General features: G+C 36.2%; 2 long non-coding RNA genes across 2 annotated transcripts; both read right to left on the bottom strand.

Moving 5' to 3' along the window:
• Positions 1 to 10,426: 10,426 nt before the first annotated feature.
• Positions 10,427 to 11,003, bottom strand: LOC146722180 (uncharacterized). Its single transcript, XR_014925286.1, has 3 exons — positions 10,946 to 11,003; positions 10,705 to 10,868; positions 10,427 to 10,578 (listed from the first exon to the last, which is right to left on the bottom strand). It is a non-coding gene; the product is annotated as an uncharacterized LOC146722180 (long non-coding RNA).
• A 57-nt stretch (positions 11,004 to 11,060) lies between these two features.
• On the bottom strand, positions 11,061 to 11,765 carry LOC146722179 (uncharacterized). The gene is made up of 3 exons (XR_014925287.1): positions 11,496 to 11,765; positions 11,212 to 11,411; positions 11,061 to 11,117 (listed from the first exon to the last, which is right to left on the bottom strand). It is a non-coding gene; the product is annotated as an uncharacterized LOC146722179 (long non-coding RNA).
• Positions 11,766 to 14,051: the final 2,286 nt, after the last annotated feature.

Raw genomic sequence — 14,051 nt, 5'->3', positions numbered from 1 at the left:
AATATTTAAAATATTCTATCAATTACGTAATTTTTCATATAAAATTAGATATATTTACACAATAAGAGAATTTTATTTATTTTTTGTGGAATTACATAATTTCTGTAAAATTATATAATTTTTAAAATTTACAGAACTAATCATATAATTTTTTAATTTATTATTTGTGTAAATTTACTTAATTTCTTTACAGTGTAGAAGGGCGTGGTGCGCTCAGGTCTGTAACATGTACTACACGTACACGCGTACCAATCTCAATTGATACTTGTCAATTGATGTCTATTGATTTTTACGAATCAGCTGATATATATATATTGTTACGTCCCTGGTTTACATCCCCTGAGCACCTTCATCCCTTTTCATCTCCTAGGAGGGTTGTTTATAGACAACCGGCGTTCAAATGTTTTGGGGCGCCATGATTAGATTTGGTCTAGCTATCGCACCGTGCGAACGCTTACGAGACCGATGGGCATTCTGGTCTATTACATATTGTATTTCTTCACTTTATTGTATTGGGTTGTTTCATTAAACTCCTTTTCATATTACGAGAGTTTATTCATTCCGGGCGCGAGTGAGAGTGTGTGTGATACCTTTTTGTGAGACAGCGCAAGAGACGTCGCGAGGACGTAACATTTTGGGGGCTCGTCCGGGATCGAACGAACAACGAGCTACGAAAAATAATTAGGAAAATGACCACCCAACATTCGCCCAGACTAACTCGTTCACAAGCTTCGCTGCGAACACCATCGAATACGGAGACTCTTTCGGAGGAAAATGTGCTGCAAACTGCGCTCCGGGAAATCAGAGAGCTGCGAGAACAACGAGAGCAGGAGCGCACGCAATTCGAAGCTTTACTGCGACAACGCGACGAGGAGCTGCGCCGGCTAGAGCAGAGAATCGCCTCGCGGAATGAAAACGAGCTAAGTCCTCCGAATAATATCGCTTGTAACTCCGATAATAGAGCTTGCGGAGATATTAGTAGTGATCTTCGCGCGAGAATCGGTTTTAAAGTAAAACCCGATACATTTGACGGGAAAGTTCCGCTGCGGGAGTTCCTCTCCCAATTTCTTTTGGTCGCGCGCGCAAATAATTGGGACGAATCCGCGAAGACCGTTGCTTTAGCCGCGAATTTAAGGGGAAAAGCGCGAACTGTGTTAGAAAATATAGAAAATTTAGATAACCTCAGTTTTACTGAATTAAAATCAAAATTAGAATTACTTTTTGGGGAGGGAAATCTTACTCAAAACTATTATTCTTTATTCACGAATCGGAAACAAAAATTCGGGGAGGATCTCGCTTCTTTTGGTGCCGAATTAGAAAGATTGTCGCGACTTGCATATCCCGAATGTCCTTACGCGGTGAGGGATAAAATCGCGTGTGCGCAATTTATCTCTGCTCTCTATGACGGTTTCTTGAGGAGGACCCTTCAATTAGAGGGGATAACCTCTTTAAATTTGGCCGTTGAGAGGGCAAAGATTATAAAAACTATTCAAGGGAAAAATTTTGAAAGAAAGAAGGAAAATTTCGGAAAATTTAACAGCGCGAATTTCCATAAGGTGGAGAGAAACGACGCGCGAAAGGATTTTGATAAAAAATACGGGAACGATAATAAGAACCATGAAAACAGCGCGCGAAAATCTGATCATGAAAATAGAAATTCTTCGAGAGGGGGATGGCGAAGAAACAATTTTTCCTCAAAGGGCAAAGAATGTTGGACGTGTGATAAAACGGGACATTTTCGATTTGAGTGTCCTGAGGGGAAGGGAAACGCGGTTTAGTTGAGCTGTGCGGGGTGAGCTCGACTTTTTCCGAAAAAGCCCCGATATCGAATCGATTTGTAGATTTTAGTGTTGGTAGAATTAGAGAAAATGATTTTTGTTATCTCGGAAAGATTAACGGTAAAAAATGTTCTTTGAAAATAGACACGGGCTCTGATGTTTCACTTGTAAATAAAAAAATGTTCAATAAGGATGTGGAGAAGATTCGAATTAAAGATTGTAATTTGAAATATCCTACAGGAGAAAAAGTTTTAATTAATTTTCTAGTAGAAGTTATAGTAGAGATTGGAAGATATTGTGTTTCTATTCCTATGTTTGTCGCCGCCATAAATGATAATTGTATTTTGGGAACAGACTTTCTTAAAAAAATTAATTTACAAAATATTTTTGATGGTGAATTTAATGAATTAGAGTCAAAAGAAAATAAAACTTTTAATTGTTCTAGAATTGAAAACTCTTGTAAAGTTCCTACTATTTTAAAAAATCTTTTTGAAAATAATTCTTTGAATTTGAAAGAAACAGAGAAAGAAATTTTTGCAAACTTTTTAAATGATTTCTCTGTTGTATTTTCTGAAAACATTGTGGCTGGCAACTGTAGTGTTGTAGAACATGTTATTAACATAAAAGACTCTCTCCCCATTAAGCAGGCACCTCGTCGAATTCCCATTCATTTAAGGAAGGAAGTAGATAAAATTATTGAGGACATGAAAGAACAAGGAGTTATAGAGGAATCGCGAAGTCCATGGATCTCTCCGGCCGTTATGGTGAAAAAGAAAGACGGCAGTATAAGATTTTGCATCGATTATCGAAAATTGAATAATGTGACGGTAAAAGATTCATACCCTCTTCCCAGGATTGACGATATTTTAGATCAACTCTCAGGTAACTCTTGGTTTTCCACATTAGATTTAAAGAGCGGTTATTGGCAACTAAAAGTCCGTTCCGAGGACAAAGAAAAGACGGCTTTCTCAATCGGCAGGGGTCTGTGGCAATTTATAGTAATGCCGTTTGGTTTATGTAATGCTCCCGCGACTTTCGAACGATTGATGGAAAAAGTCTTACATGGCCTTTTATCAAAAAAATGTTTAGTATATTTAGATGATATAATAATTTTCGGTAAAACTTTTGATGAAATGTTAAAGAATTTGAATTTAGTATTTTCGCGATTGAGAGAAGCTAATTTAAAAATGAATCCAAAAAAATGTATTTTCTTTCAAAAAAATACGAAATATTTGGGACATATTATTTCAGAAGAAGGCATTACTACGGATCCCGAAAAGATTATAGCCGTGAGAGATTGGCCGGTTCCCCATACTAGAAAACAGTTACGAAGCTTTCTCGGTTTTTGTTCGTATTACCGTAAATTTGTGAAAGGATTTTCTTCTTTGGCAAAACCCCTTTATGTATTAACAGAAAATCAAGTTAAATTTGTTTGGAGAAAAGAATGCCAAGATGCTTTTGAAAAATTAAAATCAATGTTATCGTCTTCCCCGATACTATCTTTTCCTAAGGGAGAAGATGAATTTATTTTAGATACTGACGCGTCTAATATCGGTATAGGTGCAGTGTTATCCCAGAGACAGATGGGAAAAGAGAAAGTGATCGCTTATTTTAGTAAAACGCTTAGCAAGACTGAGCGGAATTATTGTGTGACTAGGAGAGAATTGTTAGCAATAATAGATTCCTTGAGATTTTTCCGTCACTATCTTTTAGGTAGAAAATTTGTAATTCGTACAGATCATGTATCGTTAAAATGATTGATGTCTTTTAAAGATCTGGAAGGACAAGTAGCTCGATGGCTCGAAAGACTTCAAGAATTTGAGTTCGAAATTATTTATCGAAAAGGACAATCTCACGGGAATGCCGATGTATTATCCAGGCGATCATGTGAAGCTTTCGGATGCGAATACTGCGCTAAAGTCAAGACGAAAAACGCAGAAGAAAGAGAGAAAATGGTCGCTCGCATTATGCTTGTGGGAGAAAATCTGGAAGAGTGGCGTCGTGCTCAGCAAAGAGATCCAAACATTTCATTTATTATACGAGGGAAAGAAACAGGAAAAAGACCATTGCATTCGGAAGTTCCTACCAAGAATGTTTCGGCTCAGATTTATTGGTCTTATTGGGATTCTCTCGTTTTAAAAAATGGAGTTCTCTATAAGAAATGGGAAGCCCCAAATCTTCAAACTAGTTTCCTTCAATTGATAGTTCCTCAAGATCGGATCAAAGAGATTTTACAGGAAACTCATGATTCTCCGTTCGGAGGACATTTCGGAGTTAACAAGACTCTTGAGAAGATTCGAAAAAGATTCTTTTGGGCAAATTGTAAACAAGACGTAGAGAAGTGGTGCAGAACCTGCAAGATATGTATAGCAAAGGAAGGTCCTTCTGGAAAAGGAAAATCCCCTTTGCAAATTTATAACGTCGAAGCTCCATTAGAAAGGGTGCAAATGGATATCCTTGGTCCTCTTCCATTGACTAAGTCAGGGAATAAATATCTTCTTGTAATGGTGGATTGTTTCACAAAATGGGTAGAAGCTTTTCCTATCAAGAATGTTAGAGCCAAAACTGTGGCTGAAATATTTGTGAGTCAGTTTGTTTCAAGGCATGGAGTGCCTATTGAGATTCACACAGATCAGGGAAAGAATTTCGAGTCTCAGTTATTTGGAGAATTAATGCGACTTCTTGGGATCAAAACGACAAGGACTACTGCTCTTCATCCTCAATCAGATGGTCAGGTAGAACGTCAACATCAGACAATCATCAATTACTTGGCGAAATACATTTCTGAAAATCAGAAAGATTGGGATGAATGGATTCCTATGTTTCTTTTGGCATACAGATCGTCGAAACATGAGACTACAGGAGTGACTCCTGCCGAGTTGTACTTTGCTCGAGAACTTAGACTGCCAGTAGACTTGTTACAAGAAAGTCCTAAGATTGATGAAGAGAAATTGCCTCCAGAAAATTTTGTGGATAATTTAAAAGAAAGATTAGAGGAAATTCGTTCTTGTGTTAGGGAACGTATGGCTTTAAAGTCTTCGCAAATGAAAGCCAGATATGATAGGAAAGTTAGAACAATTCTTTTCGAGGAGGGAGAGAGAGTCTGGCTATATAATCCCAAGAGAAGTAAAAGGAAAGCCCAGAAATTGCAGAATAATTGGGAGGGTCCTTATTCGGTTATTAAAAGATTTAACGACGTGGTATATTGTATCCAAAAGACTCCTAGGCATAGGAAAAAGGTTGTGCATGCGGATAGGATAGCTCCTTTTCTGGAAAGGGATAAGGATTGTTAGAATAGATTAGAGCCCGAAAAATGTATATTCTATGGAAGATTCAGAGGAAAATTTGAACAGATAAAAGTAGGGTGAATTAATTATTGCGTAATCTTCTTTTTCTTTTACAGAATCTCCGAAGAAGAGAAATTTCACTCGAGGGAGAGGTTTCGATTAAAGGAGTGTTTGCGATTCTGCTTTGGGGAGAAACGGAGTTTTCTGGATATGGCAGAGAAGCCGATTTTCGAACTGAGCTTTCCAGGAAGAAGGGTTTTCGTCTTCAGTTCATTCTACGAAGACTGCCTCTCTCGCGGTTTTTGATCCGTGGTTTTCCCGCGGGACTTCGGGCAAATGCCGAGGCAGGGACTTGGGGAGTCCATAAGGGACGATGGGTCCACGGAAGTTACCCCCCCCCTTGTCTGAAATTCTTCACGAGGTCGCAGGAAAATCAGGACGTGGAAAACAAAACATCGAAGGTCGATTGGGTTTGAGTTGGCGAATCACCCGGTAACCTGTGGCAGCAGCCCGGGGTAGGGCAGGATGATTCGTTAGAGCCCCTGGAGTCGACGTTGGACTGTCAGTCGATTGGGACCAGAATGACGAAGTCGCTTGGTAACCTGTGGCAGCAGCCCAGGGTAGAGCAGGAAGGCTCGTCGGTGCCCTGGAGTCGACGATAACTTGTGTGGATGTGCGACGGGATCCAGAATGGCGGATTGTTCGGTAACCTGTGGCAGGAGCCCAGGGTAGAACAGGAAAATTCGTCGGAGTCCTGAGGTCGGCATCGGAATGCAGAGTTATTGGACAGCGTTGGATAGCCCCCTGTTCCTGATTGTCGGGACGACAATCTTGAAGAAGGGGGGCAGTGTTACGTCCCTGGTTTACATCCCCTGAGCACCTTCATCCCTTTTCATCTCCTAGGAGGGTTGTTTATAGACAACCGGCGTTCAAATGTTTTGGGGCGCCATGATTAGATTTGGTCTAGCTATCGCACCGTGCGAACGCTTACGAGACCGATGGGCATTCTGGCCTATTACATATTGTATTTCTTCACTTTATTGTATTGGGTTGTTTCATTAAACTCCTTTTCATATTACGAGAGTTTATTCATTCCGGGCGCGAGTGAGAGTGTGTGTGATACCTTTTGTGAGACAGCGCAAGAGACGTCGCGAAAACGTAACATTTTAATTCAGTAAAACTGAGGTTATCTAAATTTTCTATATTTTCTAACACAGTTTGCGCTTTTCCCCTTAAATTCGCGGCTAAAGCAACGGTCTTCGCGGATTCGTCCCAATTATTCGCGCGCGCGACCAAAAGAAATTGGGAGAGGAACTCCCGCAGCGGAACTTTCCCGTCAAATGTATCGGGTTTTACTTTAAAACCGATTCTCGCGCGAAGATCACTACTAATATCTCCGCAAGCTCTATTATCGGAGTTACAAGCGATATTATTGGGAGGACTTAGCTCGTTTTCATTCCGCGAGGCGATTCTCTGCTCTAGCCGGCGCAGCTCCTCGTCGCGTTGTCGCAGTAAAGCTTCGAATTGCGTGCGCTCCTGCTCTCGTTGTTCTCGCAGCTCTCTGATTTCCCGGAGCGCAGTTTGCAGCACATTTTCCTCCGAAAGAGTCTCCGTATTCGATGGTGTTCGCAGCGGAGCTTGTGAACGAGTTAGTCTGGGCGAATGTTGGGTGGTCATTTTCCTAATTATTTTTCGTAGCTCGTTGTTCGTTCGATCCCGGGACGAGCCCCCAAAATGTTACGTCCTCGCGACGTCTCTTGCGCTGTCTCACAAAAAGGTATCACACACACTCTCACTCGCGCCCGGAATGAATAAACTCTCGTAATATGAAAAGGAGTTTAATGAAACAACCCAATACAATAAAGTGAAGAAATACAATATGTAATAGGCCAGAATGCCCATCGGTCTCGTAAGCGTTCGCACGGTGCGATAGCTAGACCAAATCTAATCATGGCGCCCCAAAACATTTGAACGCCGGTTGTCTATAAACAACCCTCCTAGGAGATGAAAAGGATGAAGGTGCTCAGGGGATGTAAACCAGGGACGTAACAATATATATATATATATATATTGAGTTTTTCTACACAATTGAATTTATCATTTCTTAAATACAAGAGTACTACATATTCTATTGAGATCAATTAATATTAAAATATTAATTGTTATAATAGTAAATTATAATTCTTATAATAATAATAATAATAATTTAAAATAATAAATAATTAAATATTTCATTAAAAAAATTATAATTTCTTGTAATAATAATTAATATTTATAATAATAATAATAATAATAATAATTTAAAATAATAAAGAGTTAAATATTTCAATAAAGAATTATAATTTCCTTTTACAATAATTAATATTTTAATATTAATTGATCTTGATAGTATACATAATATTCATGCATTTAAGAAATAATAAACTCAGCTATGTAAAAAACTCAATATCAGCTGACTCGTAAAAATCAATAAGAATAACAATTGACAGATCGATACGCGCGTACATACGTGTAGTATAATATATGTTTCGGGCAAAAGCGCGTTGATTCTAGACGATGTATTTTAAACTATTATATATATACTTAAACCATTACAACCTCGATATTTTCATATTAAAATTTTGTACTCTATTTTATCTCAAGAATATATTATTAAAATATTGAATGGTGGACATCCTTATATAAATATATATTTAAACGCACATATAAATAATATTTATTTTAATAACATATCTTTTTTACAGAATTTTAAGATGTTTATATAGTATTAAATTTATATTATTTTTTATATTAATCGCTAAAGATTATAGACTTATTATAAACATTATAAATAAAATGAAAGATAAAGATTTGTATTAATATAAAATAGTAAAATAAATATGTAACTTACACGATTAGTTTGAATATAGTTTTCAACCAAATCTATGTTATCATTCCATGCTACAATTTGTATTCTTTTACCATTTCCGTTATTAAGGTAAAATTTAAAAAATTTATATCGTTTGTTGTTACCAACAGATCGTGAAGCTTCAATTCCGTCCACATATCCAATAATTTCTCTATACAGTGAATATATTAGAAAATTTGAAATATATATAAATTTATTATATATATATATATATATATATATATATCTATTTATATTATATAGTATATTTTAAATTAATTATATTAATTAATATAATTAATATAATTAATGGTTTTTGGACAGGGAGTATAATCACAATTCATTTAATTACAATTAAAATTTTAAAAAAATCCGATAAATAGAATACAAATTAATATAATCGATTTCTGAAATAAATCAAACATCTTTGATTAAAGAAGATAATAATCAATAATTAATCATAAATATTAAATTACACATTTCAAGAATATTTTAAACTTTTACAATTACAAATTTAAAGAATGTGATTGTTATAATGAAAATATATTTAAATGGATTTTAGTCGATAAATTATTTTAAAGTGACCAAAAAATTTTACTAAAAATTTAAAATATATAAATAGACATAAAATAGAAATTATATTGTAATTATATTGTAATTATATTGTAATTATATTGTAAGTATGTGGACATATGTATGTGTGTGTGTGTATCCGAATTATATCATGAAGGAAGAAACAAAGATGAGGGAATTAAGGATGGAAGCTATGATGAGAGCCATTAAATATGAAGAAACAGCGAGGAATACAGAAAAGAAGCTTGTAGTAGAATGCATAAAAGAACTAGAAAAAGAGATAAGAAGTAGGGAGGAAAGCAAATGGGAAAAAAGGAGAAAAGAAGTGTTGGAGGAGACTGAAATATGCAAGGAGGAATTGAAGGAAAAGAGAAAAAAGGAAGAAACAAAAAAGATAGTACAGGAAATGATGGAAGGAATAGCAAGAAAGAAGAGAAAATAAGAAGAAAGAGGATAGATAAATCTAAGTATAATGAAATATATAAAAATATAATGACAGAGAAAAACACCAACATATTTGAGAGGAAAAAGAAACAAGAAAGAAAGGAATATGATAGCGAGGTACAGATGCGGGAACGAAACAAAAGGGAGCCAGCACTGGTTGGAGGAGGCAGAAAGGAGATGCAAAATATGCGGAGAAGGATAGAAAATATGTTACATATTTTGAAAGAATGCGAAGAGACAAAGGACAAAATGACATTAGAAGAATTTTTGAAAAAGGATGGAAAGAAAGGGATGTTGTAGCATTCATCATCCACACCTTTCATTTACACTCTACACTTTTATTACACCTTACACTTTTCACTGCACTTTTACACTTTTTACATCTTTATACATTTGTAATAACTTCAATTCATAATATACATAATGTTTTTAAGAAAAATCAATATTTCCATAACAACACATTCATTCATTTATTTGTTACATATTAATTCTTTTTGTTCTTTCGCTTTATACTTTCAATGAATAAACATTACTTTTTCAAGATCTGGTGAATTTATTTATAAGTCGCTACATTTTTGGTGACCCCGACGTGATATTAAAGCCGACGTGATATTAAGCCGACACGTGATATTAAAGCCGACGTGATATAAAGCCGACGCATTTTAAAGGCTGATGCGGAATAAGTGCCAAGTGATCGTCGTTATTTGAAGTCTGCGAAATATATTATCGCTTGGAAGAATTGCTGGATATTCTGATTTTAAGAGATTCATTCTCCGGATCTTTGAAACATCAGAGGCGGATTAGTCCTTCACGGAAATTCTCAAATCATTTTATCGGATTTCTGGAACAAGAGGAAAATGCCAATCGATAGATCACCAGTTAGACCCTGTTCGGATACACAGATTGATATGGATTTGGCGAGCGGATCAAATCAGTGGATCAGAAAATATTAATATTTGACTTCTCAAACTGGACATCAGGTGAGTGATCCTATGTTACCAAATTCACTCAAATGAGTTTCGTTTATTAAAACTACCGACTTTCTGGCATAAACAACCTAAACTCTGGTTTGCTTCTATTGAAAGTGAGTTTACGGTTTATCGAATTCGATCAGATGATATTAAATATAGTTCTGTCATTCGTCATCTTGATGAACAAGCCTTAGTAAACATATCTGAAGTCATTGAAAATCCACCTAAAACAGATAAATATAATTATTTAAAGAAAATATTAATAAATCGCTTTACGGATTCAGAGGAAAAACGTTTGAGACAAATATTAGCTGGAATTGAACTTAATGATAAAAAGCCTTCGGAATTACTTCGAGAAATTCGTCATTTATTTGGAGGATCTTTAGCGGATAGTGTTTTGCAAATGATTTGGCTTCAACGCTTACCACATAGAATTCAAACGACTTTAGCCGTAGTAGAGGATGTTCCTCTTGTTAAACTTGCGGAATTAGCCGATAAAATTGCTGATCGGGACGGCGGTTTGCAAGTCGCGGAAGTTTCCAATAATGCAAATAATAAATCTTCGGATTTCGCGGATTTGCTACGAAGAATCGAAGCTCTTGAAGTTTCTCGTCGTCGAGATCGTTCCAAAAGCCGGTCTAGAGAGAATAGAAGATTTAGATCGTTATCGCGTAAGAAAGACAAATCAAATAAAGATATTAAAGATACATCAATTTGTTTTTACCATAAGAAGTTTGGTGATAAGGCTAAACGATGTACTTTACCTTGTTCTATGTCCAAAACATTCTTGGCTTCACAGGAAAACTAAAAACGCCGCTTAAGACTGAGGCTGCTTACGACGGTGTTTCTAACAATCGCCTCATTATTTTCGACAGACATTCAAATTTGAATTTTCTTGTCGATACGGGCGCTGATATATCGTTGTTACCTAAAAAGGTTTTATTGAAGCCGTGGCATACTAATTTAAAACTTTTTGCCGCAAATGGTTCTCAAATTAATACTTACGGTTCTAAAACTTTAATTTTGAACCTCGGTTTAAGGAGAGAATTCAAATGGAAATTTTGTGTCGCGGATATTCAACGTCCTATTTTAGGCGCCGATTTTCTTTGTCATTTTAATTTCCTAATTGACATTAAAAACAAGAAATTGATTGATAATGTTACCGGTCTTACGAATACTGGAAAAATTCAAGAAGTTGCACATTTGTCAATTTTTACCACATCTCCTGATTCTGTGTACCACAAATTTTTAACCGAATTTCCAGGACTCACCCGTTTTTCTCCAATTTCCTCGGTAAAAACACATGGTGTTGAACATCATATCGTTACGGAAGGTTCTCCTAAATTTTCGACTCCCAGAAGACTTACTCCTGAGAAACTTAAATGTGCCAAGGAAGAATTCAAGTCTATGATGGAGCAAGGAATTTGCAGGCCTTCAAGCAGCTCCTGGGCAGCCCCTCTACATATGGTACCTAAAAAGGAACAAAATTTTTGGAGACTGTGTGGTGATTATCGTGCACTCAATTCAGTGACTATCCCGGATCGTTATCCCTTACCTCATATTCAAGATTTTTCTTCTTCACTTTTTGGTAAGAATATCTTTTCTAAAATCGACTTAGTTAAAGCGTACTATCAAGTACCCGTCGCTAAAGAAGATATTCACAAAACAGCTGTCACTACTCCATTTGGGCTTTTTGAATTTGTCGTAATGCCTTTCGGTTTACGAAACGCAGCCCAAACTTTTCAACGGCTCATGAACTCTTTACTTAATGATTTGAGTTTTGCCTTTTGTTATCTTGATGACATTCTTATTGCTTCTAAAGATGAGAAAGAACATATTGCTCACTTACGCATTATTTTTGATCGTCTTCAACAAGCTGGAATGACAATCAATGTCGCTAAATGTCCTTTCGGTCAAAGCGAGATTTCTTTTCTTGGTTACTTAGTTTCTAACCAAGGAGTTAAACCTACATCCGAAAAAGTGAAATCAATTATTGATTATCCTAAACCTAAGACACTTCATGAATTACGCAGATTCTTAGGAATTATCAATTATTATCGTCGCTGTCTCAAGGATGCTACAAATCATCAAGCTCTGTTAACAGAATATTTAAAGGACAGTCGCAAGAGGGATAGAAGAATTATTTCTTGGACTAAAGAAGCGGAATTAGCTTTCGAGTCATGTAAAGAAGAACTTTTACAAGTTACTACCCTTTCTCATCCTGCTCCTCATGCTCCTCTTATTTTAACTTGTGATGCTTCTGACTTTGCTGTTGGTGCATCACTTGAACAGTCTATTAACGACGATATCAAACCAATAGCATTTTTCTTAAAGAAACTAGACAAAGCTCAAAGAAATTATAGCACTTATGATAGAGAACTTCTTAGCATTTATTTGGCTATTAAACATTTCAGGCATTTTGTTGAAGGAAGACAATTGATTATCAGAACTGATCATAAACCTTTGATTTTTGCTTTCCGTCAGAAATTGGATAAAGCGTCACCAAGACAGATCAGACAATTGGACTTTATTGCTCAATTCTCTACAAATATTACTTATATTTCTGGAAAAATGAATTCAGTTGCTGATGCTCTGTCAAGAATTGAATCTATTTCAATGCCTATTATAGTTTCTTTAGAAGAACTTGCTAATTATCAGAAAGAAGATGAAGAACTTCAAGTTTTACTTTCTTCAAATTCTTCACTTCTGTTGAAGAAACTTATTCTTTCAGGATCAACCATACCTATTTATTGTGATTGCTCTTCGGAATTAATTCGTCCATATGTTCCTAAACTCTTACGCAAGAAAATTTTTGATGTTGTTCATGGACTCGCTCACCCCAGCGGCAGATTGACATCTAAACAATTACTACTGAAATTCATTTGGCCTTCTTTGAAGAAAGATGTGAAGGAATGGACTCGAACTTGTCTTCCATGTCAACGTGCGAAGATTTCAAGACACACCAAGAATTCTCCAATTAAGATTGCAATTCCTGATCAACGCTTTCAGCATGTGCATTTAGACATTGTTGGACCACTTCCTATTTGTCAAAATTACCGTTATTGTCTTACTATGATTGATCGTTTTTCCAGATGGCCTGAAGCTGTTCCTATTTCTGAGATTTCTGCTGAAACTATTTCTACAACATTTTATTCACATTGGGTAGCACGTTTTGGTTCTCCTATCAGCATTACAACAGATCAAGGTCCTCAGTTTGAAGCAGCTTTATTCAAAGCTTTAACAAATCTAATTGGATGCCAAAGGATTAGAACTTCTGCTTATCATCCTGCTTCAAATGGAATTCTGGAAAGATGGCATAGGACTTTGAAAGCAGCGATTATGTGCCACGAAACAACCAACTGGGTAGAATCTTTACCTTCAGTTCTTTTGGGATTACGTTCGTGTTTCAAAGAAGATTTAAAAGCTTCACCTGCAGAACTTCTTTATGGATCCACTCTTCGTATTCCTGGAGAATTTTTCATTGAAGAAGATTTTCCTGCAGATCCTGAAATCTTTCTTGAAAAACACAGGATTCATATGAGGAATATTAGATCATCTCCTACAAGTCATCATTGCAAAAGATCACCTTTTGTTCACAAGAATCTTTTTGATTGTACTCATGTTTAGATTAGAGAAGATACTGTTAGGAAGTCACTACAACCTCCTTATTCTGGCCCTTTTCCTATTGAGAAACGTATCTCTGATCATTTATTTGCAGTTAATGTTTCAGGAAGAGTTGTCAATATTTCGACAGAACGTCTCAAGCCAGCCTTCATTCCTAGAACTTCAGATTCTACTGAACTTTCTACCAGATCTTCAGCTCCTGTTCCTGCTATTTCAACTCCTGTTCCTGCTATTTCAACTCCTGTTCCTGCTACTTCAGCTCCTGTTCCTACTACTTCAGCTCCTGTTTCTGCTACTTCAAATCCTTCTTCTTCTTCTACTGTTGGAAAAGCTTTACGCACCTACCCACCAAAGAAGAAGAAAGTCCATTTCGCAACGAATATCGTCACTTGGGTGGGAGTACTGTAGCATTCATCATCCACACCTTTCATTTACACTCTACACTTTTATTACACCTTACACTTTTCACTGCACTTTTACATTTTTT

The sequence above is a fragment of the Nylanderia fulva genome, unplaced genomic scaffold (genome assembly GCF_048542155.1).
Source record: "Nylanderia fulva isolate GAGA-0341 unplaced genomic scaffold, ASM4854215v1 Scaffold357, whole genome shotgun sequence".
NCBI lineage: Eukaryota > Metazoa > Arthropoda > Insecta > Hymenoptera > Formicidae > Nylanderia > Nylanderia fulva.
This window is presented reverse-complemented; position numbering and strand designations above follow the sequence as displayed.